At 40.5% G+C, this 21,047-nt stretch overlaps 1 pseudogene across 1 annotated transcript; it reads left to right on the top strand.

Moving 5' to 3' along the window:
* The first annotated feature begins 19,181 nt into the window (after nucleotides 1-19,181).
* Nucleotides 19,182-19,806, top strand: LOC308246107 (large ribosomal subunit protein uL16-like; annotated as a pseudogene). The gene has a single exon. The product of its transcript is annotated as a large ribosomal subunit protein uL16-like (transcript).
* Nucleotides 19,807-21,047: the final 1,241 nt, after the last annotated feature.

Raw genomic sequence — 21,047 nt, 5'->3', positions numbered from 1 at the left:
ACTGGGTGGAGGGGAGCTATGGGGGGAAAAAGGAGAAATAATTGTAATAATCTGAATAAAGATTTATTTTAAAAAAAAAGAGAAACGATGAAATAGTGTCATTTACAACAACATCGATGGACTTTGAGAACATTATATGAAGTGAAATAAGTCAAACAGAGAAAGCTAAGAACTATATGATTTAACTCATATGTGGAATATAAAACTGAAACTTATGTACACAAACAGCAGTGTGGTGGTTGCCAGAGGGCGGGGTGTGGGGAAAGTAAGAGGTCCTGATATGAGGTGACAGGAGAAGATTTGACTTTGGGTGATGGGCATCAGATCTTGTAAATTAGAAATCCACACATGTAACCTATATTTTCATGTAGACTAATGTCACCCCAATAAAATCCCATATAATAAAAGGCAAAAAATAAATAAAAATAAAAAAAAGAGAGAGATAATGGGCTGAGGCAGCCTAAACTTACTCTAGAGACTTTGGAAGATTCTCAGGAAAGTCTAGGCAGCCATGGGGGTGGCAGGGAAACCCTCAGGTGTAAGTGATCTTGGTATGTCTTAGGCCTTTTGCTGACTTGCCCCTGGGCTTGGAGCTGGTGGAAGCTGACCTTGGTACACAGCTTGGCCCCTAACACACACACCTACACCACCAGAGGCAATCACAAACTGTGGATCACTTGGTAGCTCTAGACAGGCATCCCAAGGCTGGTTACAGTCAGCATTTGACATTGACCTGTACCAGAGTCCCTCTCAAGAGGTTCCAGAACCAATGCAACCAATGAAAGGGCTTAGGACCACAGTAGAGCACATAACAAAAGACACATCAAACATAACAAAAGACACATCATAGGGGTAAAAGAAGGAGAAGAGAGAGAGCAAGGGATCAAGAATCAATTTGAGGCCCAGCCCATGTGGCTCAGTGGTTGAGATTCACCTATGAACCAGGAGGTCTCGGTTTGATTCCTGGTAGGGGCACATGCCCAGGTTGTGGGCTCAATCCCTAGTGGAGGGCATACACGAGGCAGCTGATCAATGATGTTTCTATCTCTCTCTTCTTCCTTCATCTCTGAAATCAATAAAAATATTTGGGGGAAAAAACAATTTTAAAAAATAATGACAATTATTCTCTTGGGAAATCCAAGATGGCTGCAGAGTAGCTTGAAGCTCCATCCACTTGCTCTCAGTTCCAGACCAAATTTGCAGCTAAACTGCAGAGCAATCAACTTGAAAAACCAGTTGAAGTGTAGCTGATCGGACATTTTATAACAGGAGCATGGAGGAAGACAGGAGGAGACACGGAAAGGGTGAGCTTCCTTGTGTAAGTGCAACAGCTGGGAAGCTGGGGGTATGCAGCAGCAGAGCTCCCTACCTCTGGGATCATGGAGTCTCAGCCCTATGCAGGGATCCCAATTCAGAGCAACAGAGATTAGAAGGGGAGCCAGCATATAATTGAGCAGTGGGAATCAGTGGGGACTAGGTTGACCTGGGAGACTCGGACCACACCATCCCAGGGAAGAAGCTACCCCATTGTTTTAACACGAACCTTAGAAGTTCATTTCAGTCTGTGACTTCTGGAGGAGCCATGCAGTAATGCTCCAGCTGGCGGGGCAGTCTGCTCAGTATAACCATCATTGACTTTGAGGGGCCCTCTATTCTCTGTAAGGACTTTGGGCAGAGATCTTGTTGAAGACTAGGCTGAGTTACTTGGGAAAGAACATTGGTCTTGCCCACCTCCAGTGCACAGGTGCACCCCTCGCCCACCTGCTGAACTGTTCAGTCTACCTGGACATGCTGTGTTACAAGGCAAAGGGAAACAAACAGCACTGGTCTGGAAATCTGGGCCTGCCCTGCCCAGTCTGACAGTCCAGGGGATTTGGGCATCTGGCCAGTTCTGAGCCCCACTGGAACCTGGGAGTTTCAGCCCCAACTTGCAGTTGCCAGCTACACAGACACTGCCAAGTGAGGATGATTTTTTTTATCTCCTCCTGCTTAGTTACGCAGTGTGGGGTGCCCAAGAGCCATGCAATGCTGGGTTTTTGTGACTGTGTCTCCAAGATGGGCTTCTGTCCGGGAGTCAGATAGGCATGTGCTGGGCACTGTGGCTGCATTATGGGGAAGCCGATCTGAGGTCAGTCCACACAGTCCTAGGAAGAACATATAGATTGTATGCAATACCTGAAATGGGAGACTGTGAATCACCCTTGGACCCAGATACCCTCACTGAGTGCAGTTCCAAGGGGAAAGGAAAAACGGCTCAGAGAAAGGACATTCAAAGTGTGAGACCTGAGGCAAACCCAACCCTGGATTCCAGAGGCCCCAAACACCAGACTACTAGGGCCTCTGCCTTGTCCGAGATTTGGACAGGTTGCCGAGGGCCAGACTAGGACAGTGTCTAACATTGCCTTTCATCAAAGAACCTGACAGGAGGCAAGGACTGGCACACCAAGTGGCCAGATTCAAACAATATCAGAGGAGGATCCAACATGTTTCACAAACAGCATATCCAAAGGGTGATGGGAACAGGCACAAAAATCTGCTGAGGCAAACTCTGCTTTTATCTTTTTAAACCTTTTTTTTATTCTATTTCAGTTTTTTCTTTTATTCTCCTTTGTCTTTCATATCTGTTATTTGTCTCTTTCCTTTTCTTCTTTTATTTTTCTCTTTTCCTATTTTTTCATTTTCTTTTACTATTCTTTATTTATTTTTTATTTATATATTATTTTTATTTCTATTTTTCTTTTATCTTTCTTATTTCCTTTCATATTCTCTTTTTTGCTTCTATTTTTCTTCTCTAATTGCTTTTGTCTCTTGCCTTCTTTTGTATTTTTCTTCTTTTTTGTTCTTCTTGTTGTTATTGTTGGTTTTGGTTTTGGTTTTGTTCTGTCAGCACCTGGACAACAGTTTGCACAATATGATAGATGTTGAGCCTCACAGTCAGCCAGGCTCAGGGTAGAGCCTACCCACTAATAGGACAACAACAATCAAGACCCAATTACAACAGGGGGGCCCACCTAACCCACACAAGAGACATTCCTAGGCACTCAGCTCAGGAGATTACACCACTGGATCCAACAGGACATCCACTATAGTAGGCCACCTCACCAAGACTGGGAGTCACAGCAATTCTATCTAATACATAGAAACAAACACAAAGAGACAGCCAATACATGGAGGAAACGAAACTAGCCCAAATTGAAAGAATCAGAGAAGTCTCCAGAAAAGACCTAAATGAAATGGAGGGAAAGAAATTTATCAGAAACAAAGTTCAGAGTAATGGTTATAAGAGTTCTCAGCAGCATAAAACGGACATAGAAACCTAGAAAGATAACCAGTTGGAAATGAAGATGAACATATCTGAAATAAAAAATATACTGGAAGTAATAAACAGTAGATTCAATGAAGCAGAGTGTCAAATCAGCAAATTAGAAAACAAGGTAGAAAAAAATCACTTAGAGCAGCAAAAAAAGTAATGATTTAAAAACATAATTTTAGGACAACATGAAACATAACAATATCTGCATAACAGGGTACCAGAAGAAGAAGAAAGTGAGCAAGAGGTAGAAAACATGTTTGAAGAAATAATGACAGAAAAATTGGTGAAGGAAAAAGTCACACAGTTCAGGAAGCACTCTTTAGTTCCAATCAAGATGAACCCAAAGAGACCAACAATAAGACACATCATAATTAAAATCACAAACGTTAAAAAGAAAGAGAGAATCTTAAAGGCAGCAAGAGAGAGACCTACAAGGGAGTCCCTAAAAGGCTGTCAGATGGTTTCTCAACACAAATATTATAGGCCAGAGGAATTAGCATGAAGTTTTCAAAGTAATGATAAGCAAAGATTTCCCAGGAAAAAAAAAAAGGGGGGGGGGAGGAGCTAAAGGAGTTCATTTTCAGCATTGCAAGTAATGTTCAAGGAACTGTTGTAATAGGAAGAAATAGACAGAACAATGTAAGCATAAAGGAAAAATGGCAATACATAAATATCTATGGATAATAAACTTAAATGTAAATGTATTAAGTGCTCCAATCAGAAGACATGTTAGTTTAATGGATAAGAAAACATGACCCATATATAGGATGTGTACAAGAAATCCACCTCAGGATAAAAGATTTAAACAGACAGAAAGCGAAGAAATGGAAAAAAATATTCCATGCAAATGGAAATGAAAAGAGAGCAAGGACACCAATACTCATATCTGGCAAAATAGACTTCAAAACAAAGGCTATAACAAGAGAGAAGGAAAGATACTACATAATATTAAAAGGATTATTCCAACAAGAGAATATAATCCTGGTAAATATATAGGCACCCAAAATAAAAGCACCTGAATATATTTTTAAAAACTCTTGGAAGACGAAGGGAGAGATTGATGGCAAGACAGTCAAAACATAGCATGGGACTTTAATACCCCACTGGCATCACTGGATAGACCTTCTAGACAAAAAAATCCACAAGGAAACAGCGGCCTTAAAACACCACACTAGATCAGATGGTTTTGACTGACATTTACAGATCATTTAATCCCAAAGCAGGAGAATACATACATTCCTCTCAAGTGCCCATGGATCATTCTCAAAGATAGATCTCAAAGATGTTAGGTCATAAAATAAATCTTTATAAATTTAAGAAAATTGGAATCATATCAAGCATCTTCCTAGATCACATGGCATGAAACTAGAAATCAACTACAATTTTTAAAACACTCTAAAACATTCAAGCACATGAAGACTACACAGCTTGTTATTAAACAAGCAATAGACTACCAATGAGATCAAGGAAGAAATAAAAAATATCCTTTAAACTAATGAAAATGAACACCCAACAACCCAAAATTAAGGAACACAACTAAAGCAGTGCTGAGAGAGAGGGAAGTTCATACCATTACAGACCTACCAAAAAGAGAAAAAAAAAGAAAGAAAAAATCTCTAATAAACTATCTAAGCCTACAGCTAAAAGAATTAGAAAAGGAACAACAAGAAAAGCCCAGAATGAGTAAAAGGACGGAAATAATAAAGATCTGAGTGGAAATAAATGACACAGGGACTAAAAAACAATGCAAAAGATCAATGAAACCAAGAGGTGGTTCTTTGAAAAGATAAATAAGGTTGTGAACCTTTAGCAAGACTTATTCAGATGCAAAGAAAAAGGACCCAAATAAATAAAATCAGAAATGAAAGAGGCGAAGTAACACCTAACATCACAGAAATACAAAGGATTGTAAGAAAATACTTGGAAGATTTATATGACAACCAACTGGACAACCTGGGCAAAATAGACAAATTCCTAGAAATATACCATCTGCCAAAACTCAGTCAGGAAGAATCAGAAAACTTGAATAGGCCAATAACAGTGGGTGAAATTGAAGCAGTAATCAAAATACTCCCAGTAAACAAAAGCCCTGGACTGAATGGCTTCACAGATGAGTTTTACCAAACATTCAGAGAAGAATTAACACCAACCCTCCTCAAACTATTCCAAAAACTTCAAGTTGAGGAAAGACTTCCAAGCTCTTATTACAAAGCCAGCATTATCCTAAATCCAAAACCATAAAGACTCTACAAAAAAAGAAATCTATAGACCAATATCCCTGATGAACATAAATGCTAAAATCCTCAAAAAGTATTAGCAAATAGGACCTAGCAATACATGAAAAAGATCATACATAATGATCAAGTGGGATTTATTCTGGTGATACAAGGATTGCTCAATATCCACAAATCAATAAACATGATACACCACATAAACAAACTGAAGGATAAAAATCACCTGGTCATATCAATAGATGCAGAAATAACATTTGGCAAAATCCAGTATTAATTTATGATAAAAACTCTCAGCAAAGTGGAAATAGATGGATCATACCTCAATGTAATAAAGGCCATATATGACAAACTTACAGCCAACTTCATACTTAAGGGCAAAAACAGGACATACAGAAGGCCAATAGACCCATGAAAAAATGCTCAAAGTTACTAATCATCAGAGAGATGCAAATTAAAACTACAATGAGGTTTCACCTCACCTACCAGAAGGGCTATCACCAATATATTAACAAACAACAAGTACTGGAGAGAATGTGGAGAAAAGGGAACCTTAGTGCACTGTTGCAAACTGGTACAGCCAATGTGGAAAAGAGTATGGAGGTTCTTCAAAAAATTAAAACTGGAACTGCCTTTTGACCCAGTGATCCCATTCCTGGGAATATATCCTAGGAATCTCGAAACACCCATCAGAAAGAATATATGCACCCCTATGTTTAAAGCAGCATTATTTACAATAGCTAAGATTTAGAAACAGCCCAAATGCCCATCAGCAGATGAGTGGATGAAAAGCTGTGGTACAGCCCTAGCCTGTTTGGCTCAGTGGATAGAGCGTCAGCCTTCGGACCGAAGGGTCCCGGGTTCAGTTCTGGTCAAGGGCTCATGCCCGGGTTGTGGACTCAATCTCCAGTCAGGGGCTTGCAAGAGGCAGCCAATCAATGATTCTCTCTCATCATTGATGTTTCTATCTCTCTCTCCCTCTCCCTTCCTCTCTGAAATCAATAAAACTATATATATATATTTTTTAAAGCTGTGATACATTTACACAATGGCATACTATGCAGCTGTAAAATAGAAGAATCTCTTACCCTTTGAGATAATATGTCAGACTGGAGACTATTATGCTAAGTTAAATAAGCCAGTAGAAAAAGACAAATATCACATGATCTCACTTACAAGTGGAATCTAAAGAACAAAATAAAATGATGAACAAAACAGGGTCAGAGGTATGGATGCATGAAATAGAATAGCAGATCTCAGTGGAGGGGGTCTTGGGGAGACGAGAACAGGAAGAAAATAACCAAAGAACATTTATGCATATATGCATAACCCATGAACACAGACAATAGCATGGAAAGGTGTGGGTTGGGTGGAGAGGGGAAAATGGAGAAAGTGGGAGACATCTCTAAGACTGTCAATAATAAAATAATTTTTTAAAAAAATAAGAAAGAATATAAAGTAAGAAAATTTCATCAATGCCACAGAAGACAGACTAGAAAAGAAAAGAAAGAAGAGCCTATGGAACAAAACCAAAATATTAGAAATGAATCTAAATATATCAGTACTAAAAACATATACAAAAAGCAATTATTTTATTGAGTTGAAATAAAAATTCTTGCTACATATTGCTTAAGAGAAAATCCTAAAAAACAAAACAAAACAAAAAAAATAAGAAAGCTGAACACATAGGATCTGATTCTTCCTGCTGCCCTGTGCACAAAGCCTGAAGCCCCCCACCTGCCCACCCACTGAATCCACCACACCCACCAAAGAGATATATCCCAAAGGAAGGTCAATGCTGCTGAAGGGCCAGTCAAAGGGGACTCTGAGAGAACACCAAGTTAGTGAACTAAGTTAAATCTAAGAAATAAGAAAAAAGATTTAAAAAATTAATAATCAGAGAAAAAAGTGAATAGAAAAAAAAAGAAAACTGGCAGAGTTGAAACATTAAGGAGAAATTAAGATTTATAGAAAAGGATGGAACTAAAATTTTAAAACTTTTATACCTTTACAGCAGACAATAAAGAAGTTATAGTAACAGCCTTTATATTTTTATCAGTGGCCCCTCAACCTTCATTCTTTTACAATTCAGAATCTTGTATTAACTATTTATAAACACACATTTCTACTAATAAATCCTCTAAAAACACATTAGGAGAAGGTAGAAAACCCTCATCATCAAAATTGTATGTAATAATTTTGTGCACAAAGACAATAAAAAGTTGAATAAAGGCAGGGTTAACTGTCTTGCTTATAACCTTCACATTTATTTATTGTCAATTTTAATATCCTTTTACATGAAATACATCAAAAAGAGAAATTGGGACTCTACTTTTATCAGAGAAATGTGTGGATGGTCTTTCTCCATTGCTAATGGGAATGAGGTTCTTATGGTATCTCAAGAAAAAGAATTTTCTGAGACTATCACGGGAGAATGAGTGATTTTTATTTACAATTACAACCTTGGGTTTCCAAAATCCCATTTCCCTTAATGCAGCCCTGGAAGAGGTGCAGCTGGGGATTCAGTAGAGCTAGAAGCAGAGTCAGTGTCCAAAGTTGCCATTCCATGTGGAGCTGGGGCCAGTTCAGCATTAGGCTAGTTACAGTCCATCAGCCCATTGTGTGGGGTCCACATGGCTGTGAGTGATGTGGGCAAATGCAAGGGAGCCAGGAGAGCATGCCCCCGGCAACAAGAGTCCTAAGAATGCAATCAAGAGAGCTAACTCCTTTGTTTAGGAGATTAAATATCTCAAATCTTCCCACACTTGCAGTGGCCCCATCAATGACCTATTCCCAGGTGTGAATGACTGACTTTACTGGGCATGTGTCTGTTGCCCACCCTATTCTGTCCCTTTCCTAGGATCTGTGGGTAACAGACCTGGAGAGTGTCAAACTGCAGCTTCCTAACAAAGCTGCAAAAATGGCATGCCCATAATATTTGGCCTTCCCTTTTGCTCCTTCCCAGTTAGTCATAACTAGGTTAAATTACAATGCTATTAATGCCAATACATATAATATCTTAAATATTTTAACTAATTCTCCTTTTTTTATATCAATATTTTAGTCATTGTTTTCTAAATAAAAGCCTGCCTTTGGCCCTAGCCAGTTTGGATCAGTGGATAGAGCGTCGGCCTAAGGACCAAAGGGTCGGTCCTACATTCGATTCCAGTCAAGGGCACATACCTTGGTTGCAGACTCCTCCCCGGCCTGGGCCCTGGCTGGGGCTCAGCAGGAGGTAACCAATCGATGTGTTTCTTTCACACTGATGTTTCTCTCTGTCTTTCCCTCTCTCTTCCACTCTCCATTAAAAAAAAAAAAAAAAATCAATGGAAAAATATTCTCGGGTGAGGATTAACAAAACAAACAAACAAAAAAAGCCTTCCTGTGTCTTAAATACGTATGGTATATGGAGGTTTATTTATCCTAATTCTCTATTAATGTGCCTAAAAGATTGGAAATTTATATTTGATGTTAAATAATAAAATCCACCATAGTGAATCAAACAGTAATAGATACTCAACTGCCAGCCTCCTCATTGCTGCTCAGAGTTTGTGCTCAGCTCCCCCTGCAGTTTCTGTCACTGTGTCACTCAGCACACAGTAGTACATGGCAGAATCTGACTGGTGGACTGAGGCTTTCTCCAAGTGGAAGGCATTCGGTTGTTTTTGGTATGTGGCTTCAAATCCTTTGTTGCTTCCCTTCTCATTGGCCTTCACAGCTTTCAGGAGGAGCTGTGGACCTTCTCCGGGATACTGAACATACCAGAAAAGAGTGGGGTACTGTGTGGTTTCATAGGAGCAGTTCACAGTCAGGGGAGCCCCTTCTGAGAGAGTCACTTGGCCTTTTGTCTGGGTCACCGAGTCTCCATGGGTTCGTCCTGAGGAAAAAATAAAAGAGAACTCTGTCACTTTGGGCATGAAGCTCTTCATAAAATTAAAGTTCTAGAATTTGCTGACATAACTGAAGAAATAATCCATATTTTAACAGCTTCATGTGTCACTTACCAAGCACTAAGAGTACCACAGTCACTAAGCCCAGGGAAGACTTCATCTCTGCAGTATCATCTAAATAATGTTCTTGACTCTTAACATGAAGAAATGCTGAAGTCACCGCAAAATTATAAATCTAAACCTGCATTTCACACAGGAAATGTGTTTGTGTTGGGAAGCTGCACCCCCTGGTGGACAGGGAATGAAATGCGCAAGATTCTTAGACTCCTCCCAAAGTGGCAATATGTTCTCATCTTTGACTTTACTTGTTGAGGAACAATCAGTCTTTAGGTGGAGATTAGAAAATTGAACAACAGCTATCTTAAGCTCTCAGGTTGAATTTTATCTTAGGACAAAAGCTAACATGGAAGTTCTTTTACAGAGCATGCAGGGTACTTCGGTCGTTGGAAGAAAAGCAATTTTCTTGAGTATTTTAATACTGTACTGTATGTTCTAACGTACATATTGTGGTCCTGCCTATAATCCACTAACTGTCAGAAAAAGTATGGGGTTGAAATCAGAGGAAGTAATAAAAAGTCAAGTCTTTATTGAGTAATTCTTCACTTTCCAGCACTGTACCCCAGTATAGTAGTGTGATTGACATTTATTACTTGCATACTAAATATTTGATAAATTAAACAGAAATAAACAGTCTTTCATTGAGGATTCACTACCACATGACATATAATATTTCCTCAGTTTTAAAATATTACCAATTTTAAGAAATGCTATCTTTTTAATAAATTTTTTCAGGAGAAAAAAAAATACCTATCTTATCAATAGTCAAATATTTCTAAATTTCTTTATCATTTTTTAAAAGTATATATTCTAAATAGAAGAAACATCATATTTGAAGTTACCAAATCAATAGAGTGGTATTAGATCAACATCTTAATCTCTGTTTTATTCATCCCAAGATAAGATAGCTAACCAATGTGAGTCAGGCAAGGAATACTAGTCTTATAGCCTTAATGCAGATTTAGTATCAAAAATGTTTTCTACTTGTCCTCCATTTGCCTCATTTTGTGGCCAACCTTGAATAAAATAATGTTCCCCCACAGGATAGAGAACCCAGGAGATGTGGATTTGCCTCAAAAACCTGGAGCATACGTTAGAGCTCTCTTGTTTATCTGTTATCAATTGTTAAAGATATACCAGCTGATATTCATACAACAGTGGATAGTAGAATCAATGTGAGTAATTTAAAAATATAGACTCTAGAATCTCAACACTAATTTCATAAAACATATATTCTGGATTTTTTTAAAGCTCCCCCAAGTTGTTTTGTTACAGTGAGCCTGATATCCAGTTATAAGATTTCATTTGCTGTAACTGTCCTAGACCAAGGTGGTTCTCAAAAATCAGGGAGAAAGCTCTGGGATCAGCATGGGGAAATGTCCCTAGGACTACACAAATTTTTAAAAACTAGTCATTTTTTATGAAGTGCCAAAGCAACTCCTTTAGTTTCCTTTTTATGACCATTCATTTGTTTTATAAAACAAAACAAAAAAACATTTGAGTATAATCAGGATAAAGTTCTGGAGAAGGACCCAACTTTCTATAAGTCCTTGCAAACATTTATCCATAGACACAGGTATAGAAGCTTAGTTCAGGCTGTTTCCTGCAGTTCTTTCTAAACATTAGATTCAGATCAAGGGCCTTCATGAGTCCTCTGAGTGAATGTGTGAATAGTCTCCCATATGTGAACTTAAGAAATTCAGGCCCAGATAATTATGTCAAAACCTGCCACAAAACTATGCTGGAAAAGAATTCTTTTTTATTTTAACTTTTTTTCTTTATTGATTAAGGTATTACATATGTGTCCTTATCTCCCCATTGCCCCCTCACCTACCCACCCCCAATCATGCCCTCACCCCCCTGGTGTCTATGTCCGTTGGTTAAGCTTATATGCATACATACAAGTCCTTTGGTTGATCTCTCCCTTACCCCCACTCTCCGCTACCTTCCCTCTGAGGTTTGACAATCTGATGGATGCTTCTCTGTCTCTGGATCTGTTTTTGTTCATCAGTTTATGTTGTTCATTATATTCCACAAATGAGTGAGATCGTGTGATATTTTCACTTAGCATAATGCTCTCCAGTTCCATCCATGCTGTTGCAAATGGTAAGAATTCCTTCTTTTTTTTTTTTTAATATATTTTATTGATACTTCACAGAGAGGAAGGGAGAGGGACAGAGAGTGAGAAACATCGATGAGAGAGAAACATCTATCAGCTGCCTCCTGCACACCTCCAACTGGGGATGTGCCCGCAACCAAGGTACGTGCCCTTGACCGGAATCGAACCTGGGACCCTTCAGTCCGCAGGCCGACGCTCTATCCACCGAGCCAAACCGGTTTTGGCAGAATTCCTTCTTTTTTACCACAGTGTAGTATTCCATTGTGTAGATGTACCAGAGTTTTCTAATCCACTCATCTGCTGATGGCCACTTAGGCTGTTTCCAAATCTTAGCTATGGTAAATTGTGCTGCTATGAACATAGGGGTGCATATATCCTTTCTAATTGGTGTTTCTAGTTTCTTGGAATATATTCCTAGAAGTGAGATCACTGGGTCAAATGGGAGTTCCATTTTTAGTTTTTGAGGAAACTCCATACTGTTCTCCACAGTGGCTGCACAGTCTGCATTCCCACCAGCAGTGAAGGAGGGTTCCTTTTTCTCTGCATCCTTGCCAGCATTTGTCATTTGTTGATTTGTTGATGATAACCATTCTGACAGGTGTGAGATGGTACCACATTGTCATTTTGATTTGCATCTCTCGGATGATTAGTGACTTTGAGCATGTTTTCATATGTCTCTTGGCCTTCCTTATGTCCTCTTTCGAAAAGTATCTATTTAGATCCGTTGCTTGATTGGGTTGTTTATCTTCCTTCTGTCAAGTTGCATGAGTTCCCTGTAAATGTTGGATATTAAACCCTTATTGGAGATAACAATATTGAATGATTCCACTTTTATGAGGTATAAAATAGTCAAACTCATAGAATGAGAACTCTGGTAGTTGCCAGGGTCAAGGGGGTGGGTGGGGAATGCAGTGTTACAAATACAGAAGTACAAATTTTCAGTTTTTCAAGATTAATAGAGGTCTAGAGATAAGATAGTGCTTCTTCTCAACAACAATGTAAGTGTACTTAATACCACTCAATTTTACACTTAAATTATTAAAATGGTAAAAAATTATGTTAAAATAGCAACATTTTAATAAAAATTTATAAAGACACTTTAAAAAAAGATTTCTACTGTGTACATCTGCTTTCCAAATCATTATACCTAATAATAGACAAACATGTAAATTGACCGTATCTCCGCTACACCCACAGCCAATCAGAGTGAGTATGCAAATTAACCCAACAAAGATGGAGGTTAATTTGCATACATAGGCACTCAGCAGCCTGGGTCCCGGGAGCTTTCTCAGCACCCAGGTCACTCCAACATAGGCCCCTGTGGGTCCTGAGCAACCTGGGAAGGGCCTGAGCCAGGGGGTTCCTGGGCAGGGGCAGAGCCAGGTGATCAGAGAGAGCTGGGGGGCCCCTGCCCAGGCCAGGAGGCTTAGGCCTTGGCAGGGGCGGAGCCAGAGATCAGAGACGATTGGTGTGAACTACTGAGGAAATACCTTTTCTGACTGCTCATTGGCTAAGCTCCCTTTTTACCACTGGTAATATTCTTAGTAACTTGGGTATAAGAATCCAAAAAGGTGATCTAGGGTTTTTCCACCACTCTCCTGGAGAAAAAAAGGAAGGTCCGCTGCTGGAGGGCTAAGAAATGTCATATCCTGCCCTGGCCAGTTTGGCTCAGTGGATAATGCCTAGGCTTGCCAACCGCAGGATCCGGTTGGATTCTGATCAAGGGCAGGCTCCTCCCTGGCTGGGCCCAGGTCAGGGCTCATGCAGGAGGCAACCAATCAAAGTGTTCCTCTCACTTTGATGTTTCTCTCTGTCTTTCCCTTTCTCTTCCACATTCTCTAAAAATCAATGCAAACATATCCTCAGGTGAGGATAAAAAAATAAAGAAAGAAAGAAATGTCATATCCTATGAAAGACAGATCTTGAAAATGCCTAAAGAAAGTTGTCATTTTTTCATGGTGAAGGGACTGGAGTCCGTGTTGATGAAAACACCTTGGTGGCTGCGGTGACTGGCAGTGGCTGCAGCAGCGGGGTGATGGGGATGGTGCCTTCCCCTGATCAGCCCAGTCGCCTCAGTAGGACTTTCCCTGAGGGCTCCCAGTATGTGAGAGGGGGCAGGCTGGGCTGAGGAATCCGCCCCCAGTGCACGAATTTCGTGCACCGGACCCCTAGTGTAAATATAAGAGTGAGTTACAATATAAGATCACTTAATAAACATCCATTACCATTCACATTTTATGGCACAGAGAGAATGGCATTAGAAGTGGGAGGTGGAAATAGGAGAAAATGAAGATTTTTTAAAATTGTGGAACATTGAACAAAGAGAACCTGGACATGTACATCACGTGATGGCAAAAAATGCTTTTAGAAGAGTTGTAAAGTTTATGGCAACAGTGAATAAAGATACTTCACACTCTGCTTCTTAACAATGTTCCCCTAGAGCAGTGGTCGGCAAACCACGGCTTGTGAGCCACATATGGCTCTTTGGCCCCTTGAGTGTGGCTCTTCCACAAAATACTATGGCCTGGGTGAGTCTATTTTGAAGAAGTGGCGTTAGAGGAAGTTTAAGTTTAAAAAAATTTGGCTCTCAAAAGAAATTTCAATTGTTGTACTGTTGATATTTGACTCTGTTGACTAATGAGTTTGCCAACCACTGCCCTAGAGCCACTAATTATTGATCATTTTATTAGTAAGACTGGTGGGAAGCAGGTAAATCTACATAATGGAAATGAGCTCTTCCATGCTAGAGTGTTAATAAGATGAAAGAACACGAAGTCTGTCACTTAGTAGGTGCCTTATAAAGTAATGAGTGTACCTTAACTCAGTTAGCAAATCTAAATTAAAGTAACACATTAAACAATATACAAGAGCATAACATATAAATAGAGGTAAACCACAGGAAGATTTCACAGCCTTCCTTATTAAAAACAATGCCTATAACATAAAGTATACTCAATAAATTTATTGAACAAATTGAAAGGAAAATCTTACGATTCCACATACTTTTACTGATTTCCAAGTGAGTTGTTTCTAAAGTTCCTAAGTTGATTCTTCTAGCTCAGTCTGTCAATAAATGGCAAGCTGTTTATTGTGGCTGTTCTTTCTCTCCAATAAGTAATTTCAACCAAAATTTATAAGGATATCAAGGTTTTTGATGAATGATAACTCTACATGGTCTATGAACCTAGAGAGGTATTTTCATAGAGTGTTTTCCCTCTAATCCTACCTACACCTGTGCTGCCAGAGCCTTGGACACCTCCTGTCTGTGATTACAATTCCCTGCCTTGGTCCGTACGGCAGGTGGATGCAACAAGGAAAGTCCTGGAATTTTGCTCCTTCCAACACACCTCTCAACTGTAGGCTCACTCAGAGCAAAGAAACAGAAATACACTGCAGAGTCCTCCAGTTGTGAAGCTGAGATGACAAGGTTGGCAGAACTCTTTGCTTTCTAAAAATTCAATGAGTAGTGGCCTCTTGTGGCATTTTGCTGGTTGTAAGAGTCCTGACGAATAAGGAAAATCATCGCCCCACTGCTGAGCCGCTTGTACCAGAATAGACTATTACTTGGAACACTGGTGTCATATGTGCAATCCAGGGTTACAGCCTCCTTCTCCTGCACCCACATTGCTTGTTGGCCTTGAGTTCCCTTCTGGGCAATACTGGATCCTGAAAGAAAAAAAATACAAACAGAATAATTTGGAAATTATTTTATAGACCCTGCTACTTTTCCTTTCCAAGGTACCCCTGGTCCTTAGGTCTTAAAGGAGACCCATTACCACTAGAGCTCCCTACCTAGCCACATTAAAGCTATGACCACCTTCAGAGGGCTGGGGAGTAACATCTTTGATCAAAATACTTTGTGCTTTAGTTCCAGGGCTCTGAAAGGTGAGGTGACTCTGACAGATGGAGAGGAGAAATGCTGAACTGTATGCTGTTGCTTCCCCAGAACAGGAAAGGGGGTTTCCTGGTGCAGCAAGTTTGTGTGGGTCACATAAGACTTCTCAGTGTACTGGCTGAGAGTCTCACCCAACCCAAACATTTTTTTGCATTAACCAACTCTTAATTTAAAAACAATTACATCCCCTACTGGGGATGGAGCCCACAACCCTGGCATGTGCCCTTGACTGAAATGGAACCCGGGACCCTTAGATTTAATGGTGTTCCCAGTGCAAGATCTATAGATACTTCAACCATTTAGCTGAGGCTACAATTACTTTGCGACAAGGAGAATAAATTTTGGCTATTGTATCAAGAAATTGGCAATGATAGGATATGGATCTTTGTTGTTTGCCACATTATTGAGTAATATCCGTAGGCATGGTTTTCCTTTTATATTCATACACAACAATTTATTGCAATCAGTGATTGTATAATCATCTCACCCATGAAAGTGTGTGTGTGTGTGTGTGTGTGTGTGTGTGTGTGTGTGTGTGTGTGTGTGTTACTTTTATAGCTGGTCATACACAATATAGAGGCCTGTTGTAGCTCATTTATGGTGCTAACCGAGGTAATGGTTAACACATACACTTAACAGCTTGATAACTTAACTCTAATGTCTAATCTGGCCTTTCTAAACACCACTGAGGTATCACCCTAAACAGAGAGGAGAAGGGGACCTTTGGGACAGGACTGCATGTCTTGGGGCTTCATTCTAGTCTTCAGCAGAGGGAGACTAGTTTATCTCTGCTATTTGGCACAAGATAGATAACTGAATAGACAATGATAGTGAGGGGGAAATTGACATAGTAATTGATAGATTGAAAGCTACAGTGATTAAACAGCCTAGCCTTCTTATAATAAAGTTATTTATTTCTATCTTAGGTGAAACAACAGCACACACAGGTATGAGGAAACATGCTTATTATATCTTAGGTTATTTCCATCATCCATTACATGTAGTATTTTTTATATAAGTGCCAACACCCAGTTTCATCACAGATGCAATGAATGAACATTGCAGTTGCTAAAATCATCAATCTCCTTTTCAATATACAATTTTACTCATGTTTATTTTTAGTGGGTACACTAAAAAAATCCCAGAGACAGATTGCCATTAGGACTTGTGAAATAACCTTATCAGGTACAATTTATTACCAGCTCAGCAGATAAAGTACAAGAAATGATCCTTTGTTACACATCTACCAACTAGAATGACATTACATATTCTTAAATGACAAGAATGAGGTTTTCCAGAGATCATCAGAAGTAGACATTTCACAGAAGATGAGTACCAATATGAGATCACAGAAACAAATAAGTAATTGCGTAAAGTAGGCATCTCTATTCAAAACCACTAGAAGAGAATTCTCCTTGATAATAGAAACCACTGATTGTCGCACTCTCCTTTGCATTCTTTTGTTTTTAATCCTTTTAGAGAAATATTCCCACTTTAATAGTAGAATGTTTTATATTTCTGACTTACCTGATTTTGTTTTCTTGCTAATAAAACAACTTTCTTAGATATAGCCTTTATTTGAGATAATACCCATCCTAATGCTAAGTTCAGCTCTACAAAGCCATTGCTAGTGCAACAAAGAATTGTTGGATGGGTCAATGTTAATCCTGGAAAATCCAAATAATAACTGTACTCCAATTAGCACAGTTAGAGAGAATCTTCCTCAGTAGAAATGGAAACACTTGAGATGATGACCTCTCTATAAAATTTAATTAGAAGTTTAAAACACTATGTATAGAAAAACTGCAAGTGGTGGCAGAGATGGGAATCATGCTGTGCTCCCTCTCACAAGGTCCTGACATCTCAAAAGGTTATGTATTGTACGTTTCATTCATATGACACCCCCAAAAAGATAAAATATAGAACAAACTAAAGTTTGAAAAGAGTTAAGAATAGGGAAGTGTGTGATTACATAAGGGCAGCAACAAAAAAAAGAATTTGGGGGAACAATGGAACTATTTTATATCATGATCATGTGATGGTTACATAATCTATACAAAGTATTAAAATTTAAAATTCATTTAATTGTACACCAAAAATAGTCAGCTTTTTTATATAATTATTTAAAATAAAAACTAATAACACTGAGTTCAAAATGGTGAAGTAGAGATTTTCTATCTCTTCCCCTTTCCCAAAAAATACCAATTTTCATAATCATGCACTAAATAGAATGCCAAGGGTCCAGCAGAGAAGTTATACTGTGGAAGAGGGACACTGAGGGAGCAAAAATATCTGAGATGGGTAGCATTGAAAAAAATAGGAGGAACAATTTCACTTTACCCTAGTCATCCACCCCCTTCCTCAACCATATGGCACAGCTCACAGCCAAGATAAATTTTCTAGGCCTTTGATTTTTAGCACAGGGAAAAGTGGGAGCATGTGAGTGAGCACCTGACTCCTCCAACTTCGGGGTATGCTTCCGAAGAGATTTACCTCTTTCTTGTTCCATCCATAATACTGACATGTGCTGCCCTGCTAGTAAGTGGGGAACTCCTGGGAGAACAGCAGCCAGAGCTCGCAGTGAGCATTAAAAGGACACAGATTCTACTAACCATAGAACAGACCCATCAGGAACATGCCCACGGACTGCCGTGGACATGTGGCATGTGGATAACCACAAATGGCCCACGAGCATCCCCAATACCCAGTGCCTCACCCACATGCCTCCCAGCCGGCTATCAGTGCACTTAGAAGGGCAACAGCAGTGAGCCTTTGCAGATGGTTACTGAGCATGCGCAAAAATGCACGTTGTGAGACTGGGAGTAACCACGCAAATGTGAGCAGTCAGCACCGCCCTAGAGAAAGCAAGGAAACGAGAAGCTGTCAGTACACAGTCTGACTGCAGAATAAAGGGAGGGCCATAAAATTTGTTTTGGGCTCCATCCCCAGTAAGGGCATGTGGGAGGCAGACAATGGATGATTCTCTCTCACATTGATGTTTCTATCTCTTTCCCTCTCCCTTCCTCTCTGAAATCAATAAAAACTTTTTTTTAAAAAGAAGATTGTGGTCAGCAATGTTTCATTCAGTCAAAACAAAACATGTAGATTAGGCAGGGAGATTTGTAACAAGCTATCTTTAAATTAGTCCAACGCCTTTGTGCAATACACTAATAATAATAAGGTGTGTTGTGGAGCGAACACGAGTGAACGACCACTGGAGTCCAGACCAAATTAAAATTTAGGGAGCATTTATTAGCCGGCTAGCGACTGCTCTGCCTTTCTCCACACAGGGAGTCCAGAGAGCAGCCCTGACCCTTTGTGCAGGACCACTTTTAAACACATTTACCACATCCTGTTTTTGCAGAACAAGCAACCCAAGACAAAACAGTTTTTCCCAAGCAACGTCAGGGTCATGCCATTGACGACCATGTTATTTACAGAGTCATCCTGTTCTTCAGAAAGCTGACAGTGTTCTATCTTGCAAGGCTATTTTGTGAGTCAGCTGGGATTCACGCATGCTCAAATATTTCTACTCTCTAACAGGTGGCTGATCAATACATATAAAAAATATCCTGCTCTTTCCCTTTGGTGTGCCACTGAAGAGCCTGGTGTCACCATGGGTCGCCGCCCCGCCCGGTGTTACTGGTATTGTAAGAACAAGCCGTACCCAAAGTCTCGCTTCTGCCTCGGTGTCCCTGATGCCAAGATTCGCATCTTGACCTGGGGCGGAAGAGCCTACTCTGCGGCCAAATGGTGTCAGATGAATATGAGCAACTCTCCTCCGAAGCCCTGGGGGCCACGTGGATCTGTGCCAACAAGTAAGTGGTGAAAAGCTGTGGCAAAGATGGCTTTCATGTCCAAGTGCGGCTGCACCCCTCCCACGGCATCCGTATCAACAAGTTGTTGTCCTGTGCTGGGGCCAGCAGGCTCCAGACAGGTGTGTGGGTGCCTTTGGAAAGCCCCAGAGCATAGTGGCCAGAGTCCACATTGGCCAAGTCATCGTGTCCATCCGCACCAAGCTGCAGAACAAAGAGCATGTGATTGAGGCCCTATGCAGAACCAAATTCAAGTTCCCTGGCCGCCAGAAGATCCACACCTCCAAGAATTGGGGCTTTCCTAAGTTTAATGAGGATGAGTTTGAAGACATGATGGCTGAGAAGAGCTTCATCCCACATGGCTGTGGGGTCAAATACATCTCTAGTTGTGGTCCCCTGGACGAGTGGAGGGCCCTGCACTCTTGAGAGTCTCAGTGCTGCCCCCCACCTTACATTTATTCTATATTTGATCCTATATAATCAAATATAGAATAAATGTTTGCATTTACTCTATCATAGAATTTAGAAGACAGAGTTGTGTATTATTCACTGCAGTAACTTCAGTACCTAGAACAAACTTTTTCACATATTTGATAATCAGAAGATACTTGTTAAAGAAAGAAAAGTGAATTCTGGTATTTATCATTTTAATTTAAGATTTGTGATAGAATAAATTTATGAGTTGATTCATGAATAACAAATATTTTTAATGTCTATATTTGATTATTTGATTATTTAAGTACGTACTATATCTTTCCACTTACATATGACTTTCTCAATAAAGCTCTATTGTTTTGAGATAATTAAATTTACTCTTATACTTGTAATTTTTTGTTCCCATTATGACTTAAATCCTTCTTTCTGTGCTATGTAGGATTTTTTTTAATAGAAAGTTGATTTATTGGTGGGTGTAAGGTGGGACTGGGCAGGCCTGGTGGGCAGTGCCTGGCGCCGCCCGCGGGGTCCAGGCCATGATGGGGACCCGAGCAGGCGACATGGACAGTGCCTGACGTCACCCGCGGGGTCCAGGCGGCGATCGGGACAGGGCAGGCGGGGGTGGCCAGGGTCTCTGGGATCACTCTCTGCCCCTGGGCCGCCTGCAGACACCAGTGGAGCAGGCCCAGGTTGAACATTTTAATGAAAATGGGATGCCTGTGCCCCGCCCCACTGTGCCCCGTCCCTGGCGAGGAGCGGGAAGTGGGCAGTTAGGAGGCACTGGGGCTCGGAAGGGACTGGGAGCAACCTGCAGGCGAGCTACCAGGAAGAGGTGCTGAACCATGAGGATGCAGAGGGCTGGCTGATGGAGGTGCGCAAAGGTGCAGATGAGGCGGCTCTCGCTGGCGCTGAGCTGAAGGGTGCATTGACAGCCTGACAGACGAAATTGACTTTCTGAAGAAGGTACACGAAGAGGAGATCGCCGAGCTGCATGCGCAGATCCAGTACGCTCAGATCTCCGTGGAGATGGACACGTTCTCCAAGTCCGACCTCTCCACTATGTTTAAGGACATCCGCGCCCAGTACGAGAAGCTGGCTGCCAAGAACATGCAGAATGCCGAAAGATGGTTAAGAGTCGCTTCATCGTGCTGACCCAGAGCGCTGCCAAGGACCAGAGCCACCGTCTGCTCAAGACCAAGACCCTGGAGATGGAAGCAAGCCGGGGCATGAAC

The sequence above is a fragment of the Plecotus auritus genome, assembly GCF_963455305.1.
Source record: "Plecotus auritus genome assembly, chromosome: 1".
Taxonomy (NCBI): Eukaryota; Metazoa; Chordata; class Mammalia; order Chiroptera; family Vespertilionidae; genus Plecotus; species Plecotus auritus.
Note: the sequence above shows the minus strand (reverse complement) of the source record. Positions and strands in the feature narration are given on the sequence as shown.